At 38.3% G+C, this 19300-nt stretch overlaps 1 long non-coding RNA gene across 8 annotated transcripts in view; it reads left to right on the forward strand.

Moving 5' to 3' along the window:
• Positions 1-19300, forward strand: part of LOC144287888 (uncharacterized) — a 186826-nt gene that overhangs the window by 66771 nt on the left and 100755 nt on the right. For 6 of the 8 annotated variants that reach the window (XR_013355693.1, XR_013355694.1, XR_013355690.1 and 3 more), the window contains exons 7-8: positions 9636-9773; positions 13307-13507. This is a non-coding gene — a long non-coding RNA (uncharacterized LOC144287888). Of the gene's footprint in view, positions 1-9635; positions 9774-9901; positions 10415-13306; positions 13508-19300 lie in introns of those variants that run through there. The other 2 variants (XR_013355699.1, XR_013355692.1) reach the window with 2 other exon arrangements.

Consider the following 19300-nt stretch of genomic DNA (forward strand, 5'->3'; position numbering starts at 1 on the left):
CAATCCTTTCTTGATGGGCATTTAAATTTTCAGATTTTGTGTTTTTACTCCAGAGAGTGCTATATTGAATATCTTTTCACATATATGCAAATATAGGCGTCTTTTCTATATCAAGTGATGTCAAGAGAGAAATCACCTGTAGGTGCTATTTTCTTCTGTAGTGGCTATGGAAATGGTAGGATTCATTGGGAGATGTGTGTATGAGTTGGGAAATTAAGTCATTTAACTGGCAGATAATTTACAAAAATCTGTTTCATTTTATGGAAAAAATGATAAAATTGCAAGAGTTTCGAAGACAGAACTCTAAACATTAAAGATACTCTGAACTTGTAGAATCTTCAAGACCGTTTGCCATCCTCTGTCATTAACGACTTGGTGGGGTTGAGAACTTCTGCTGGGCTTATTTCTTGATGAATAGTTTAGAGAAAATGTTAATCTCTTAAATTCTCAGCTTTATTCTGCTCACATAAGAAGTTTCAAGGTCAGTGGTCCTTTGGGGCCAGAATGCACCTGTCTTTCCAATCACAGATCCCCCAAAGAGTGGCCTATGGGGCCAGGTAGAAAGAAAGCATTGAGGGGCCACTTTAAGCCATGAATTCTTAGCTTGGCTGCTGCAACTTTTTCCCACATGCAGTCATCCAGCATTCATTCATTTATTCAAAATCTCTTGAGTACCCACTGTGTGCCAGACTGTGCCAATCTGATGAGTAAGGTGCCAGAATGAGTAAGCACTGAGTGTTAGAAGGGAGCCAAATAAGAACTTGGAAGTACAGTGCTAGGATAGTCTGAGTAATTGCTGGAGAAAGAAGAGGGATACTTAACTCAGCCTTCAGCTTCCTGGAGGAATTGGTGCCAGAAGTGAGGGGGAAAGGTAAAGAAGAGGAGGGAGGAGGGGCCACCTAAGCACAGGCCAGCTTCCTGAGCAAAGACCTGGACACAGTGAGAACCAAAACCTCACTGGGGGGAAAAAAAAGTTCCCCGCCCCTGGCAAACAAACCAAAAACCAACCAGCCAACCAGCCAACCAACAAAACAGCTGGAGTGGCAGTGACAGCCAGAACCTCAAATACCATGTTAAAAGATATGGATGTTAGTTCATTCTTAGTGTTTACTGAAGAATCTTAAGGTGTGAAATAAGAAAAAAAAAGCCACTTTTTCAAAGACCACTGGAGCTCTGTGGCAATGGTTTGGTGGGCAGAAGGGATTAGAAGCCAGTTAGGCAGCTGTGTATGGGGTCAGAATTATGTGCATTAAGCCACGTGCAGAGCACCTGGCTGCGAATGTAAGTAAGGTTTTAATCCCCTTTCTCCTCTCTTTGAACCTCTCAAGCCACACAGTTTTTCTATGAGATTGGCTTGCAATATATTGGGAGCACCATGTCCAAATGAGGAACTCTTCTGTTAATCCCTAGGTCTGAGAATCAAGAGGCGCATTGTGGAGTCTTTGAGAGACCTAGTTATTCAATAGACACTTTACTGAGCATCTGTTATAGTAGAAGTACTCTGAAACATCAACTCAACCTTTCAGCTTCAACTGTCACTCATTTAGTCCCCAATATATTTGAGACACAACAATCTCATTTCAGGTATGTTTTCTTTATCTTTAACAGTGGAGAGCAAGACGGTAAACTGGCCAGGTTAAGGGGCTTTACTTCTGACGCTACCAGAAGTCCCAGAACACTTAGCGCTGTCAGGTCATATATACTTTGCAGAGTTGGAGTTTTATGAACACCACCTTTCCCCCACAATTCTTTTAAATACACTTAATAGCTACTGAGAATGATTTTTCCTCTTGTCTTTCAAAGTGAAAAAGATGAAGCATAGGACTGCTGAGCCAGAAATGGTGTGGGAGGGAGGGAGAGGATGCTGGAGGTAGGCGATGTCAAACTTGGACATCCGAGGGCTTCAGGGTAAGGGGCCTTCTGGATCGGGGATGGGGGATGTTCCCCTGGACTTGCCCTGACATGGGTGGAGGAGGAGAAGGTTAAGGAGAAGAGGTCTATCGCTCTTGGTCAGAATGGAGAAATGATGACCGTCCCAACCTGATGGAATACATGTTGTCTTGTTATTCATTTATGTGCAAAGCTGTAGTGCAAGTGAGATAAAAGCATAAGAACAAGAAAAAAAAAAACGATGAAGCACAGTAATGACAGATTATAAGATGAGTTATTTGGGCTTCCCTTTTGTTTTAGTAACAGACAACGTTTCCCAAGTTCTTTACAAATTGTTCCTCATTAATTCATTCTCTCTCTCTCCATTCTACTACTTTCCAAGTGGATGAGGGAAAGAATCTAAGGGTTAGAGCAAGCCCTACTTTCTGTAGATAGAAGGGAAAGGACAGAAGAATATTTTCTTCTGCAGCCTTTATCTATCTTTGAAAAGCATTGAATGAAACCACACAGTTCAGAGAGAGTGGAATGTGAAGGCCATTGACTTGGATTTTAGCCTCCCTGGTGACTTGGGCTGCTTGCTTCTATTTCATGGTGTGGTTTTATTTTATTTATTTTATTTTTTTATATAAATTTATATTTTTTTGGTGTTCGATTTGCCAACATATAGAATAACACCCAGTGCTCATCCCATCAAGTGCCCCCCTCAGTGCCCGTCACCCAGTCACCCCTACCCTCCGCCCACCTCCCTTTCTACCACCCCTAGTTCGTTTCTCAGAGTTAGGAGTCTCTCATGTTCTGTCTCCCTTTCTGATATTTCCCACTCATTTTTTCTCCTTTCCCCTTTATTCCCTTTCACTATTTTTTATATTCCCCAAATGAATGAGACCATATAATGTTTGTCCTTCTCTGATTGACTTATTTCACTCAGCATAATACCCTCCAGTTCCATCTACGTCGAAGCAAATGGTGGGTATTTGTCGTTTCTGACAAATATTCCATTGTACACATAGACCACAGCTTCTTTATCCATCATCTTTCGATGGACACGGAGGCTCCTTCCACAGTTTGGCTATTGTGGCCATTGCTGCTATAAACATCGCGGTGCAGGTGTCCCGGCGTTTCACTGCATCTGTATCTTTGGGGTAAATCCCCACATGGTGTGGTTTTAATCTTCACTAAGCCTTGACATTGATTTGCCCATTTATGGGAGGGGGGGATTTATTTCTTTTTATTTGCCTCAGGCGCTCAACACAAACCTAGCATATAATAGATCATCAAGAAAAGTTTGTTGAATAAGTGAATGAATGCTAATGTTAATTCATTCTTTTTTATTAGGGAGAAAAAAACTAACTGAAAATTTGCCCTTTACTTGTTTTTGGTGACACTACTAAGAATCAATAATCTCTCTTTATATGTATTTTTTGAGAAATTTTAACTCTAGTTTCGTAAATAAATAAAAATGACTCTCCTTCTGACTTGAAAGCCAGAGATTATGAGAAGACCTAAACTAATATGGGTATTTTATTTTGAATAGTTATTAGGTGGCAGTTGTTCCAAAATCCTGAATCTTCCGATGAAAGTCAAGTTCACTGAGAGCCATATTGTAGACTTTCTTCCAGGGCTATTATTTATTACAAATTTTCAAAATCTTAACTGGAAAGTTTCAAGAGGTGCCTCTTAAGAGTTGAAGGAAAGAAATTTGACCTCCCTGGAACACTGGAGTATACTGTTCCAAATGTTCTGCTGGTGAGGGTTGTGGGTTTTTAAAATGACAGTTGCAAGGAATTAAAAAAATGATCTGTGCAGTGATGCTCTGACCTTACAATAGTGGGCATGCTGTTTTTCTTTCTGCGCAGAACCATGTGTGTTCCAAGTGTTAAGTACTTTCCATGAGCTAATGTCAGAACCACTGCTATTAGGCCAAAGTTTTGCCTGCTCAGTCTGGGAGTGTTACTTTTAAATTATAAGAAACAGCAACAGTGCTATAGACTGGATGTTTACATCCTCCCCAAATTCGTATGTTGAAATCCTGACCACTCTCCCCACCCAATGTGATGGTGTTCCTAAGGGGGGCCTTTGGGAGGTGAATAGTTCATGAAGGTGGAGCCCTCAAGAATGGGATCAGTGCTCCTTATAAAAGAGACCCCAGCGAGCAACTTTGTCTTTCTCACCATGTTAGGACACAACATGTTTGTTGTTCATGCGCAGCACCGTCCCCCCCACCCGCCCTGCACAACAGGCATTTTTGTTACAGCAGCCTGAACTATGACAAATAACAGTGAAACTGTATTATATTGTTGCTATATTTCTACTCTGGAATGAATAGTCTCCTTCTCCCAGTATCTTAGAAGAATTCTCAAAACTAGTTTCATGTTATAGTTTAATTCTAGGTTTGAGTCAGTTTGGGGATAAGTAGGAAAACCAATGCTTTGTTTTAGTTTCTGGATCTAGCAGATGAAGAGGGTCTTTGGGGCTTGAAACCTTTGACATTTGTCTTTGATCCACTATGCTTTATGAAATAATTGATAAATCTGCCAGCGACTTCTAGTTAAAGGACGGTATTAACTCTCATTTAGTTACAGCAAATTAAACAAAACTGATCATTAAGAAAGAGCAGAAAGACGGAAGTCAGTCATCTCTTTAAAAATGCTGAAGTTAAAATTGCCACACGCCATGGTGAGAAACTATGAGAGACTCGCTTTTTTTTTTTTTTTTTTTTAAGAGATAGCCTCTATGGGCCTTTTTTTTTTTTTTAAGATTTTATATATTTATTAGAGACACAGAGAGAGAGAGAGAGAGAGAGAGGCAGAGACACAGGCAAAGGGAGAAGCAGGCTCCATGCAGGGAGCCCAACATGGGACTCGATCCCAGGTCTCCAGGATCAGGCCCTGGGCTGAAGGCAGCGCTAAATCGCTGAGCCACCGGGGCTGCCCGGGAGACTCACTTTTTAAATTGTGATAGGCAGTTTCCTTATTGGGAAGTTTTAAAACGAGGGCTAGAGTGCTAGGAGGATTATTGTCAGTGGTTCTGTGAAAGACATAGATCTTGGAGATATGCTTAGTGATTTTCAACGCCATCCACTTCAATCTTTGTCTCTCAGAAAATGAGAGTCTTCAGGTCTAATATAAAAATAATGTAAAATGGGTTCTGGGTGGTTCAGTGGTTGAGCGCCTGCCTTTGGCTCAGGTTGTGATCCTGGGGTCCTGGAATCGAGTATGGCATCAGGGCCCCCACCCGGAGCCGCCTTCTCCCTCTGCCTCTGTTTCTACTCTCTCGCTGTGTCTCTCATGAATAATTAAAAAAATGTAGTAATGTTTTCCTTAATCCAAAGTTTGGAATTTTGTTATAGTTGGGTAGTGTTTATGCTCCAAAGAAGTTGCCATAGCAGTTATAAGAGATGTATAGCTAAAATAAACTGTATTAATAAAGCTAGGCTATGGGAAACTAAAATAAAGTTTATTAATAAGGCTTTAGGGAACTTCTGTCTTCCTTAGTAATTAACACTTTGCATCTGTTAAACCAAAAATGATTTAGTCTAAAAGCCAAAGGCTTAAAACACACACACAGATACACATCCCAAAAAGAAAAACAAAACAAAATAAAAATCCCCAGATGAGCATGCTTTTATTTTAGTATTCTATAAGCAATGTCCATAATATATTTTTAAGCAAAATGAAGTATATTTGTCAAAAATAACTTTTTAATTTTGCAGATACAAAACCATCCTTTTCTAGTCAACAACCCTGTGCTCCATGTACTGTTAGAAGCAACCGGAAGCTCTTGCACATGTTAATTTCCCCTGGAGTGTTGAAAGGGAAATGGTGAGAAAACGGGGTTAGTCAAGCATTGGGTAGTGAGAATGTATGAAGCATAACTATGAAAAGACAAGAATTCTCTTTTTCTATAGGAAAGTCAAATTAATAAGCCTATATAAATCCCGTTTTTTAAAATGATTATTTTAGTAGACTTACCTTTATTGCAATAAGAGCTACCAGAAATTAACTTAAAATGATATTTAGCGGATCATTAGTAGACAGAAGGGAAGGGCTGGCTATCTGTTAAAAATTTGTGATGTTGGAGAGGATAAAAAAAGTTCTGGAGACAGGTGATGGTGATGGCTGCACAACAATGTGAATGCAGTTAATGCCACAGAACTGGATATATAGAAATGGTTAAATGGAGGGTGCCTGGATGGTTGGGTTGATTGGGTGTTGGAACTCTGGTTTCAGCTTAGGTCTTGATCTCATGGGATGTGGGATGGGGCTGTGTGGGGCTCTGTGCTCAGTGGGGATTCTCTTCCTCTGCCCCTCCCTCCATTGCATGTGTGCACACTTTCTCTCTCTTTCTCTCAAATAAATGAATAAATCTTTTAAAAATATGGTTAAATGGTACATTTTCTGTATGTGTATTTTATCACAATGGAAATAATATGAGTTTCATGAAGATAACTTGAAAAATATAGAAAATTATGATGAGAATAAAAATTCTAATATAAAGCTGTGAAAACAACGATATTGAAATCACCTCTAACTATAATGAAGAACCATGGAAAGTTGCTCTTCTGGCTGTCATATGCCAGTAATATAATGCTTAAACATATTTGCAATTCTTCATTTGGAAGAGTTATGAATCATTCAATAAAATTAGCCTAATAACTTTAGGTAACCTTTTAATTTCTGAAAATTTGAGAATGCATGTTTGTATCAGTATGAGCTTAAATTTGTATTTTATGAGTATTCTATTTTTGGTGCTTTGTCCCTCTCCATTAGCTCAAATAATTAAGAATTGGTACTCAAATTGAAATGAAATTCCACCCCATTTGGAATTTCAAAGGGCTTTGCAAGAACATTACAATTTCCATTCCACAAGTCAGAGGCAGGAATAAATAATTGTTCAGGAGGGTAAGAGCATTTAGAGTCAGGAATCAACTTAGCATTTTTAATGTTAAGAAAAGTCCTGATCTGGGGTACCTGGCTGGTTTAATAGGTACAGCATGCAACTCTTGATCTCAGGGTTATAAGTTTGAGACCCATGTTGGATGTAAAGATTACTTAAAAATAAAATCTAAAAAAAAGGAAAAGTCCTGGTCTATGTTCTGTTAACATTTTTGTTATTACATAAATTCATTTAGTGTTTGCAGGGCTTATAGCATCAGGCCAATCTTTTTTTTTTAAATATAGATTATCTATTTATTTGAAATAGAAAGCAAAAGAGCAGGGGGATGGGCAGAGGCACAAGCTGACTCCCCACTGAGTGAGAGGCAGTCTAACCCCAGAACCCTGAGATCCTGACCTAGCTGAAGTCAGATGTTTAACTGACTGAACCACTCAGGTGCCTCAACATAAGGCCAGTCTTTATGCACCAAAGCTACGTAATGGAAAATCAAAGTAGTGATCTTAAGGAGATATCAAAATAACTGCATGGATTGGAACTCTCTACTGGGATATTTTCTACAGAATTTTCCCAATGGTCATCTGCAACAGGAGGGTTAAGGATGACCAGAGGATGTGATTATCTGTCTTAGCTGCTTTGGGGTTCGCATCATTTAGGAAGTGAATCAAAGCTGAGGGTTGTCAACTCAGGAGGAAGAAGATTCTTCAGAATGATGGATTGTAAATTTGGGTGAAAATTAATACTGGGAAGAATATATATACCAGATGGCAGAGGAACCAACTCAATTGAAGTAATTTGGGAGGTTAGACATACAGATAGAGCAGTGGTTCTCAGTGGGGAGGGGGTTGGAGTACTTCTTTCCCCTCCCCAGGATGGGCCACGTCTGGAGATGTTTTTGGTTGTCACAAGTTGGGAGAAGGGTGCTACTGGCATCTGATGAGCAAAAACCAGGGACACTATTAAACATCTTATTAACATACAGGATAGCCTCCCACAACAAAGAGTTATTTGGCCCTACATGGGGATAATCCTGAATGTATAGGTAGGCAAAGATATAGCCATGGTAAGGCATTGGGTTTAAATGTGGACCAAGGTATTGACTGTTACAGAGTTCCAAGAGGAGAGGGATATGTGACTTGCCAGATTTTGCATGGGTTAAAGTGAAGGAAGGAGATGGCTAGTGGGTAGAAAGACTCTTGCTAAGGTATTTTTGTGATCTTGGTGGGTGTTGCATTGGGGCAAGCCAGGAGAAGCCTGGAAAATAATCGAACAGAAAGTCTTGCCAGGCAATGTATCAAGTCTGGAGAAGGGCAAGCCAGTACCATAGCTTCAGGCAGCAAAGTGAAGTTTAAATGGCCCTAGAAAAGAAGTGGATAAATATGGTGGGCCTGGGTAGGTGAATGTGGACAAGAGTCTGGGAAGACATGACTGGTAAAAAGTAACAGAAGCCAGCAAGTAAAACAAGGGTTCTCAAACCTGCTTGTACATTACAGTTAGGGCATTAAAAAAATTACCGATACCAAGGCCCCAACTCAGACCAATTCAATCGGTGTTTGGGGGAAGAGAGTTTGAGATGTCAATTATGTTTATAGATGTTTCCCAAATGTTTCTTATGTGCAACTGTCTTCATAGGTCCATAAAGTCAAGGAGGAATAAATAGGGCAATTAGGACAAAACTGAAATAAGCTGCCGTCTGAGATTAGGGGCTAGTTGTCCTCTGCCCTGGAGTTTTGCTACCTGTACTTTTTCAGGGATGTGTGCAGGTTGCTGGTGGCTGGCGTAGATGCCAGGAGCTTGAGGCTGGGTTTTACTTACAGGGGAAGGCAGAGCTGGGCAGGCAGGGGCTCACTTCTTACTAGTGGCCAATGACTGAGCTTTGCCTTTAAACTTCCAGAAAGGCCTCAAATTACCTTCTGATGAAGAGGAATCACTTAGGAATAAAAATAATATTAAGTTTTATGGGCAATTAAAATTTAGTTCATATTTTATATGTATAGGAAAGAGAAGGATGCCATTCTGTCAAATTGTATATCTTGGGGAAAGTGCACAATTTTCTCTACCGGTAGCTGATAAAAGCAGCTTGTTATCTCAATGCCCAAGGAAGGATGATGAACTGGCCAGAAGGGTGACTCCTTTTCAGAGAGGCATCTCCTATCTGCCCTTTCCAGTGTGGAAACATTCCTGAGAAAACATTCCTTTTTAGCAGAAAGGGAATATGCGTGAAAGCATTCTTTGTCTGCAGATTCCTGGGACATTTTCAAAGGGATTGAGTAAGTGACTGGTGAGAATCTAGTCCGTTTTCATTTGTCTCTGGCAGGGCCTGGTAGCAATTTAATATTCTTTATTATTATTTTCCATGCAACTTCCTTCCTAGCTTATGATTCCTGTCAGGACTGTGTATTATTACACATTAGTCATTTTTCTTGGGTTGGTCTATAATGCTTCAAAGGAGGGCTGGCGTGTTTCAGTAATTTTGCTCACAATTTGATTTGCATTTTCTAGAATCCCAATTTAGTTTCATCAGCACATTTCCACATACAACAGCTGGGCCCCTGGATGGGATCATTTACATATATTAGCAGCCGAAAGGTAGGCACCAGCGACCAAAGCTGGCCTGACACTTTCTCAGCACCTCAACTGACATTTTTGGAAGTAAACTCTGCCTCCCTATTGTAACTATGTCAGTGACAATATTCTGTGGAAGACTTACAAAAAACTGTTGATCTCCAGGCAACTTTTAAGCTATAGCTTTGATGGAAGGCATTGAAGGATAACCAGAGAATATGTTCTGTCCTACTTCAGGGTCAGGAAAGAATTTCAACCCCTCCTACTACATATATCTTTATTATTAGATAAATGGCAGAGGAATCGGCTTCTCAATTGGTTGATGATTGCCTGAAGGAAGATAATCTATTAATCCATAAACATCACTGTGACTAAGACCCCTGAATGACTCTCCAAACAGCTGCCATCACACACCTGGGATTTGAGTAAGTCGTTGTGCAAGGCTCAGAAAGCCCACGTTTCTTATCACCATTTTCTTTACTTACAATTAAATTCTTGAACTATGGTCTTGGTCTGTACAGTAAACTAAAAATGCCTCCCCACCTTCCCTCAGAGATATCTGCATCCTGATTATGGAAATCTGTACTTGTGAAAAAGATTTATTTGCAGATGGTGATTGAGTGAAGCATTTTGAGATGAGATTATCTTGGATCATGTCAGAGGTCCCTGAGTGCCATTACGACTGTCATTAAAAGAGAGGCGGAGAGGATTTGAACACAGAGAGAAGAGGAGTAAACCATGCCACCACAGAGGCAGAAGTTGGAGAGATGGCCACAAGTCAGATGTGGCCACAAGTTGGAGAGATGTGGTACAAGGAATGGTGCAGCCACCAGAAGCTAGAGGAGACAAGGACAGGATTTTCTTCTATACCTTCTGGAGGGAATGTGGTTTTGCCAACACCTTAATTTCAGCCCAGTGAAACTAATTCTGGACATCTGGCTGTTGGACTGTGAGAGAATAAATTTCTGTTTTTTTTAAGCTACCATGATTGTGGTAATTTGTTATGACTGTTTTAGGAAACTAATATAGTCTGAAGAGTCTATCCCATGGGTCTTGGACAGGTTGCTTATTTATTCTAGTATATCAAAGCCAGTGATTTTCTTTTCTGGAAATAAATTATTAATTTATTTGATATTTTTCATTTGGTATCTCATTTATCACCCATTTGTTCTACTGAATCCTTTCTGTTTAGGCAGATGATCTGCTGAAGAGATCCCCAGATATGGGACAAAACATTTGTGAACAAGTAACCTAGAAGACTCAGTGTTCCAGGAAAGAGAGTTAACATTCTCTGCTATATATTGAACATTTATCATTTCACTGTTTTACTTTCCACTCCAGTTTCTATGAGATAGACAGATCCACTGTATTTTATCAGTATAGAATAGTTTTGTATAAGATACCATACAGTTGGAATTACACTCAACTGTTTTCAGACTTCACCTTTACTTCCTCTGCTGTTATTTGACCATGATTCACTGCACCGGCTTAGGAGTTATAGGACACTGTAGTATAGGTGTCACTGAGGGTAATGTGGGTCCTTGGGGGACCTATTTCTATACAAGTTGTGATACCCAGTGAAATGTTTCAAGAAAAGGTAATGGATTTTTGGTTTTAGTTAAAGGTCCTAGAAATGGATGAAACAAACTGCTAGAGATTTAAAAAAAAAGCTCTTCATAAAAGCACTTCATGAATTTTTCTATTAAAAACCTGAGAAACATAATTCTTTTTATAATCATTGACCCCCTCATATGACAATGACTGCTTCCTGAAGGGGATAGAATATAATCAAGTTGGAAAACTAAATGGCTTCTTTTAGCAAAGAATTTCAATACATGCTATATGCGCTGTGTTTGTGAAAAAGTATCAAGAAGCAAGTATTTTTTTTTTGAAAACATAATTTTACAACAAAATTATAAAGTAAATTTTTAGTTAAATGTAAATGATTCTGTTTTCCCAAGTGCCTTACCGATGGAAACAGGAGAACTCTTCAAAATAGGTTTGAGTCATTTGTACAGGAAATCTATATTTAAAGCTTAATTTTGTTTGTGGGTGTAAAAGAGCAAATTTTGCCACCCCAAGATATGCCTCTTTGGCATATTGACTGTTCTAAGCTGGTTATTTTTAAGAAACTGCAGAGGCAAGAGAAACTGAAAACGGGTAGCAGTTAACTGGTAGTAAGAGACATTTACATACGTAAGAGAAATCTCCAATCCTAAGAGTTTCTTCCTCAGTATCAGGAAGAAGAGGACACTCTTAAGTCATTAGAAATTTATCAACAGACAAGTTGTGGGCTTAACTATGCATAACAACCTTACCTGGCTTTACTGTGCTTTTCCTCATAAGCTTCCATAACTCACTTCCCATCTCCAATACTTTCCTTTGGCTTTAGCTGGAGGTGATATTTAAGTTGATGGCTTCAGCCGTTTCAGTGAGTTACTCAGTTTTCCTTGGTCTCTGTCATGTATATAGGAGGTATATGTGTTATTAGACTTTGATTTTTTTCTGTTTTTCTGTCTTCTGTCAATTTGATTCTTAGACCAGCTAGAAGAATGTTGAAAGGTTAAGTTATAAATTCTTTTCTCCTTTACATGGGCAAGTACTTACTTGTTTACAGTTTTCATAATGCTCTCTGTCCCTTCCACAATTCATTCCAGGAACTGCGGTAGATACTGATTGGGGTAAATAAGACCATGTCTTTATTATCAAATGTTTTATTATAGGCTTTATGAATTTTCAGAGATACAAAGCAATTGTGAGCAAGGTGGGCCTGAGATCAGATTGAGTGGGGACAAGCTTTACTGTTTTCTGTTTACTTCAGAATTAATCCCCAATATTTCTTTTTTTTTTTTTTTAATCCCCGATATTTCTAACAAAGCCCAAGAATAAGTTAAATTTCACAATGTTGGGAGATGGGTTATACATATATAATTCTTATTTGTAAAATAAACCTTTGATAATGAAAATGCTGAAGAACAATTATAGGCTTTGCTCTGAAGGGTCAGTCTGAGAATTAACCAGAGAGATGGCATATGAATTATGGATTTTCTTGTCTAGTGAAATGTCTTTTATCACAATTCCCTGAGAAAATTTATATTGTGCATATTGAAGAGAATGAGAACTAATTTAATTATCCAGTCTGTTGTTTATTTTCTGTCTAAAAGAAAATACCCCCGTTTTCTTGTATAATGAATTCAGTACAATTACCATATGCCCAGTCAAAAATTGTGTCAGAATACCATACTACAGATATGTACTTTATATGATCAGTATTTATAAACAGATGAAAATACAATTTTGTTCACGGACACTAGATTAAAACAAAAAGAATATTTTGCTCTTTAAAATGTTCTAATCTAGGGATCCCTGGGTGGCGCAGCGGTTTGGCGCCTGCCTTTGGCCCGGGGCACGATCCTGGAGACCCGGGATCGAATCCCACGTCGGGCTCCCGGTGCATGGAGCCTGCTTCTCCCTCTGCCTGTGTCTCTGCCTCTCTCTCTCTCTGTGACTATCATAAATAAATAAAAGTTAAAAAAAATTTTTTTTAAATGTTCTAATCTATATAGAGAGTGTGTTCTCTTTACCTGAGGCAATACATACTGGCTTACCTATCTTAATATACTGAAAATATAAGAAGGTGTATAGTGAAATAATTTCATGTAAAGTTGAAGTTTGCTAAGCTAAAGTAATTAAATAGTTGATTGGGTTGTGGAAAGAGATTAAAAAAAGAGAAATAGAAAAGTAGTTTCTTCAAATTTGAGGTAAACAACTTTTATGTTCAGGGAAGTAATGTGGGTGCGTGAGGTCTGTGTGTGGAGGAGAGGGAAAGGGGATTTGGTTGTGGGGAAGGTGAGAATTCACAGGGTTTTAAAAATCAGACTTTAAGTGTTTCCTTGCAACTGTCCAGAGGTCCTGCCTTTGCTACAGTCTGAGTCTTGCTGTTCATTTCTGATTTCAGTTTTGAATTCTTGACATTGGCACCTCCCAGTACCCATACTTTGTCAGAAGTCAAGGCTATCTAAGAACCAGGCTGCTGAAGCTGAGATTCTCATCTGATTGTCAGCCACAGAAGGTGTGATAGAGTGAAACATCCAGGATTTCCAGACAAGAGACCTAGTTCTGAATCCTGGCAACTAACACTTATTAAATCTGTACCTTGGTAAGTCATTTATTTTCTTTGTGCTTCAGTTTTCTCACTATAAAATGGGAGGACTTCACTGTTTTGTTTTGACATTTCATAAAATAGCATATGTAAAAGCAGCTAAAAGTGATTTGTAAGTAGTAGGAGCTCAATTTCCTCCTCCACCTTCCCCACCTCCTCCTCCTCCTGCTTCTCCTTCTTTTCCTTCTCTTTCTCCTCCTCCTCCTCTTCCTCTTCCTCCATTATAAAGAACACCCTGTTCATCCAGTCATCAGAGCACCTCCTCTTGGTGGCAGGGTAGATTCTCCAGAGATACTACACTAATATTTTATTATTATTATTATTATTTTAATATTTTATTATTTTGAAATAATAACAAATGAGCAAAAGAATTGTAAAACTTTTGTATGTGCACATGCCTGCATATATTTATCTTTGGGGGGGCACATCTTCTATCTTTTCCTTTCCTCTTTTTTTCCATATTTTTTCTCAGACTGGACTAACCTGGGCTGAGGTTAAAAGACTAGTTCAAGTTTGGATGTTGGCATAAGTCTGAAAACGTGGGCCCCAGAAGTATCAAATTTTGTTTTGGTAGCAACTTTTTGGTACATCTTCATGCATGAGCCCCCACTCTTGCTTCTTACCCTTTCCCTTTATATTTCTAGGGATGACCACCATATTATGCTGCTTGTGGTAGCTGACGAGGCCAAAGATCTCAAAATCCATTTGTTAAGAACTAGGACATGAATTAGATTTTTCCTTAAAAGGGATTTCTCAAGAGGATAGGCGGGGATGGGGAAAGGCCTTCTCCAGTTGTTCTCTTCATCCTAAATGCAATCTCTTCCAGGATTTGCAGGTGGAACAAAGGATTTGCAAATATAAGTGACAGATGTGATTTATTTGACTGGGGTAGAATTAAAAAAAAAAAAAAAAGAATCAATTGCCAATTTTTCAAACTCAGTAGATTTCCCACCCAAATCTAGATTTAGGTTGCTCTGAAAATGATCTGGCAACATTCCAACAAAGTAAGTATTGATAGATAATAAATAGCTGCCTTTAGAAAGGCAAGTGATCCCCAGTCTGAACATTCCCTCCTGCCTTGTGTAATTGCCCAGATTGGCTGTTTGGCTCTTGTAGGCATTTGGATTTGCTGCATCCACCGTACATTTAGCATTGCATATCCATTACCACCTCTCCTGGCCACATCTTCCCTCTTCCTGCCCTGGCATCCACCCACACATATATGTTTTTCCAGCAGAGCTCATGAGCTCAGTAAAAACAAGAACTGATCTTCAGAGAAAGAATAGGGTTTACCATGGCAAACCAATGATATTCAAAACTACAAGCCATAATTCCAGAAATACCAGTTCTGTTTTTTGTTTCTTTTGAGAAGTGAATATCTTATTTTGGAAGCCAAAACTATAATTAGAATACTACAGTGATATAGTAGTTTTATGAAATCAGTTAAAAGGCAGTGGATATGTTAAAGAAAGATTGGATTAAAGGATTGAAAAAGATAAATCAGGCAAATTCTCACCAAAAGAAAGCTTATGCACTTATAATAATTTATAAAAAAAGTAGACTTCAAGGCCAAAAAACATTAGTAGAGTTAAAGGTAAGATGTTTAATTCTCCTGAATGTTGTAACAAATTTGGATGCTCCAAATAACACAGTTTCAAAATATATAAAGGAAAATCTACAGAACTGTGAAGGGAAATAAACAATTCTACAGTGATAGTGGGAGACTTTAACACATCTTTCTCAGTAAGTAATGGAGCTAGTTAACAGGAAAATCAACAAAAATGGTGCACCTGGCTGGCATAGTCAGTTGAGCATGTGACTCATGATTTTGGAGTCCAGAGTTCAAGCCCCACATGGGATATAGAGCTTATTTAAAAAAAAAAAAAGGGGGGGGGGAATCAATAATGAGAGAAAATTTTGAGCAATATATTAATAGATTTGATCTAATGGTCACATATAGAACATCTAAGAACTACAAATGCATTTCTTTTTGAGAAAGGATGGGTTATTTATAAAAATGAATATATCCTATATCATAATGGAAGTCAAAACAAATTTAAGATAGTAAAATGATAGAGTATGTTTTACCACAAATGCAATTCAGTTAGAAATCACTAACAAAAAGATATCTAGAAAGAAAAAAATCAGTATATGTGAAAACTAAATAAGAAAGTTCTAAGTAACCCATGGGTCAAAGAAGAAATCATAATATAAATTAGAAGTTTTTAGAATTACACCTAAATAAAGATACTACCTATAAAAACTTAGTGGGAGCAACCAAAGCTGAAAAAAGGGTAATTTTTAGTTTATATTTTAGAGAATTTAAGCTTATACATTTGAAGATATAGATGAATTCCTAGAAAAATATAACTCCCCAAAACTGACTCAAGAAGAAATAAAAAGCCCTGGTACAAAGAAGATTTCAGAGTCCTGAGTTCAAATTTATCTTCAGATAAATTTATCAGAAGTTTTACAAACATGGCTATTCCTTCTGTGTAGACTTAGAGAATAGGAAGAGTAATGTCTAGAATAAAATGCTCCATAGAAGGAATATGAAAAAGATAATCCCATAGAAAAAGAGGCAAAAGATTTGCACATTTTCATAAAAGAGAACTTTCTTTAGTGTTTTTATGTTTTTAAAATAGCTTTATTGAGGTATAGTTTATGTACCAAGAAAAACAACAACAACAAAAAATCCCTGAACATATTTAAAGTATACAATTTAATAAGTTAGGAGATTCGCAGACACCTGTGAAACCATCACTACAATCAAAGTAATAAAATATCTACTACCTCCAAAAGCTTCCTCCTTCTGCTTAGCCCTCCCTTTATTTGTGTGTTTGTGTGTAAGAACACTCAGCATGAGACTTATCCTCTTCACAAATTTTTAAATGTATAACATTAATTTGTTAGCTATAGTCACTGTTGTTCCATAAATGTCATAAAAAGACTCATAAAAAGATCCTTAATCTTCTCCCCTCCCGACCTTCCCCTCTGTCTTGTCTATCAGTGGTCTTATTCAACAGTGTATTCCCAGAGCATTAGAAAACAGAACAGGATCTGGCTCATAGTAGACTTTCAGTAAATATTTATGTGAACTATAAATAAATATGCATAGTTGAAATCATCCAAGTGGAAGAGAAAGCACAAAGAAAAAAATGAAAGGAATAATAAAGAGGCTAAAGGTGAAAGTCTCCAGAACACTGGCATGCAAGGTACGGTAGGATTCAGGAGAGGGCCTGAAGAGTAGATGGGATGTAGAAGCAAGGGCAGAAAGGGGAGCATAGCAGTGTGATCAGGGCTATCTTTGGCTGCAAGGAACTGAACACCTAACTAAGAGTGGCTTGAATAATAGGCTTTTATAATCTCACATAATAGTCTGGGGGTAGGTAGTTCCAAGGTTAATTAGTACCGTATTTTCTCCATGTCAAAACTCTATATTAGCTTCTGCTAATTCTCCTGGCTTTCCTCTATGGTCACCAAAAGACCTGCCACAATATCAGATATTAAAAATTATGTCTAAAGATAGGAATTGTGCACAGTAGGAGCTTATCCTTAAGTCTCACGGGCCAGAACCAACTCCTAAACCAATTACAGCGAAGGGGAAGGAGATTTCCTTGATTGGCTTAAGCCAGTCATTTCCTGGGGCTGGGGAAGAGGCCTGCTGCCCTTGGGCATCCTGCCGTTCTATACCTGAACACAGCTGGCACCTGGGCGTAGGGAAGACAGGCAACAGTGTATCTGATGTGGGGTTCAAAGAAAGAGGTGCTCAAGGAAGGAGTCAGTTGATTCAATGACAGCTGAGAGGTCATTCATATAAGGCAAGGATGGAAGGTGATTGCTGGATTTGACAATAAAGAGAAGGTTGATGGCAGTGATAACAGTAATTTCTGTGGGGCAGAGGAGGAAGTTGAGGGGTGGGGGCTACCAGGTTATGGTGAGTTAAAGAGTAAATGGGAAACAGAGGGTGAAGGTAGGAAGGGAAGGCAGTGTGTTTGAGGATCTGATCTGTCAGGGAGATGAGAGATCCTGAGGCTGGCCTGATCCATTATGCTCCCCAGCCAGGGCCAAATCAGCTGGGACATTCTCTGCTGGTGTATTTCAGAACTTTTTGAATAAAAAAGTTCAGTTCCCAGAACTGATAATATTAGTTTATTACTTGTTCCTCTGACCATTCTAGTTACTTTTCTTTGACTTTTTAGTTCCCGCATTTCTTTCATGAAATATGGTAATCAGAACTCTACATAGGCTTTTGTTGAATTTAAAAATGGCTTTTCTCATTATAAAAATGTTTTATCACAAAAAAACACATAAAACAGAATGATACAGAAGGAAAGTAAAATATATATATATATACATATATGTGTGTATATATACATATATAATCCTAACCCAAGAGATACTCAGAGATATTACTGTTTTCTTTTAGCTTTCCATCTATCATCTATCTATCTATCTATCTATCTATCTATCTATCTATCTATCATCTATCTATCTATTATCTATCTATCTATCTATCTATCTATCTATCTATCTATCTATCTATTTTAGGATTGAAGACTTATTATTTGGGAGAGAGAGAGAGAGAGAGAGAGCAAGCAGTGGGAGGGCCAGAGGGAGAGAGAGAGAAGTAGACTCCCCGCTGAGTGCAGAGCTGGATGCAGGGCTCCATCTCAGGACCCTGAGATCATGACCCCAGCCAAAATCAAGAGTCATCTGCCCAATCAACCGAGCCACCCTGGAGCTCCCATCTACATATATATTTATTTTACACAGTGAAATAGTGTATTTTTGGTCTTATGATCTGCTTTTTATATATATATATATATTATATTGTGAGTTTCTCATTAAATGTCCTTGATGAATACACATTTTTGGCTAAAACATACGTATGGGGCACCTGGATGGCTCAGTTGGTTAAGCATCTGCCTTAGGCTCAGGTCATGATCCCAGGGTCCTGGGATGGAACCCCACATTAGGCTCCCTGCTCAGAGCCTGCTTCTCCCTCTGGCTGCCACTCTGCCTACTTGTGCTCTCTCTCTCTGTCAAATAAATGAATAAATAAAGTCTCTTAAAAAAAATACTCTCATATAAATAGATCATTTAACATTGTTGAACATCTACATCATTTCCATTTCTTTTGCTATATTTGTGTCTGCCCATAACATAGTATCTTGCTATAAGTTTGTAGCAGTGGAATGAGTGGATCCGAGAGTATAAGATTATTTTAAGGTTTTTGGCAAGGCAGCCTTGGGTTAAATGTAGGTGCTCTGTGTCATGCTTATGTTCCAACTCAGATCCTGCCATTTTCTAGCTGTGTAATTTGGGGTAAGTAGTTGAGCCAAGCCTCAGTTTCCTAATGTGTATAATGTAGGTCATACTCTTTATCTCTTAGGGTTCATAATAAGTTAAATAAAATAATTTGCCCAGAGCTTTTAGTGCAATGTCTAACAACAAGTATGAGCTATTTCTGGAAATGATGCATCAACTTATGACCATAAGTAGAGTTTATTTTATTTTTAATTTACTATCTACAAAGTTTGGCGTATAGGTTTTAAAAAATTCTACAATAATACATATGGCTGATGTGTTCAAAGACATGTATCTTAATAAGTTTGGGGTCAGTAAATCAACAGCCTTTAGGTTTTTTCCCCTCAGGCCAAATAATTCAGATTTAGAGGTAATGTTGTACTGGCACAGAATGTTTTCTAGAAAATATTAATTTTGCCTTTTACTAGGTGTCTCTTGTTAGTGCATTCTCTTGGAATCTCTTACATTTGATTAAATCAT

Source organism: Canis aureus, chromosome 17 (genome assembly GCF_053574225.1).
Source record: "Canis aureus isolate CA01 chromosome 17, VMU_Caureus_v.1.0, whole genome shotgun sequence".
In the NCBI taxonomy this organism is placed as follows: domain Eukaryota; kingdom Metazoa; phylum Chordata; class Mammalia; order Carnivora; family Canidae; genus Canis; species Canis aureus.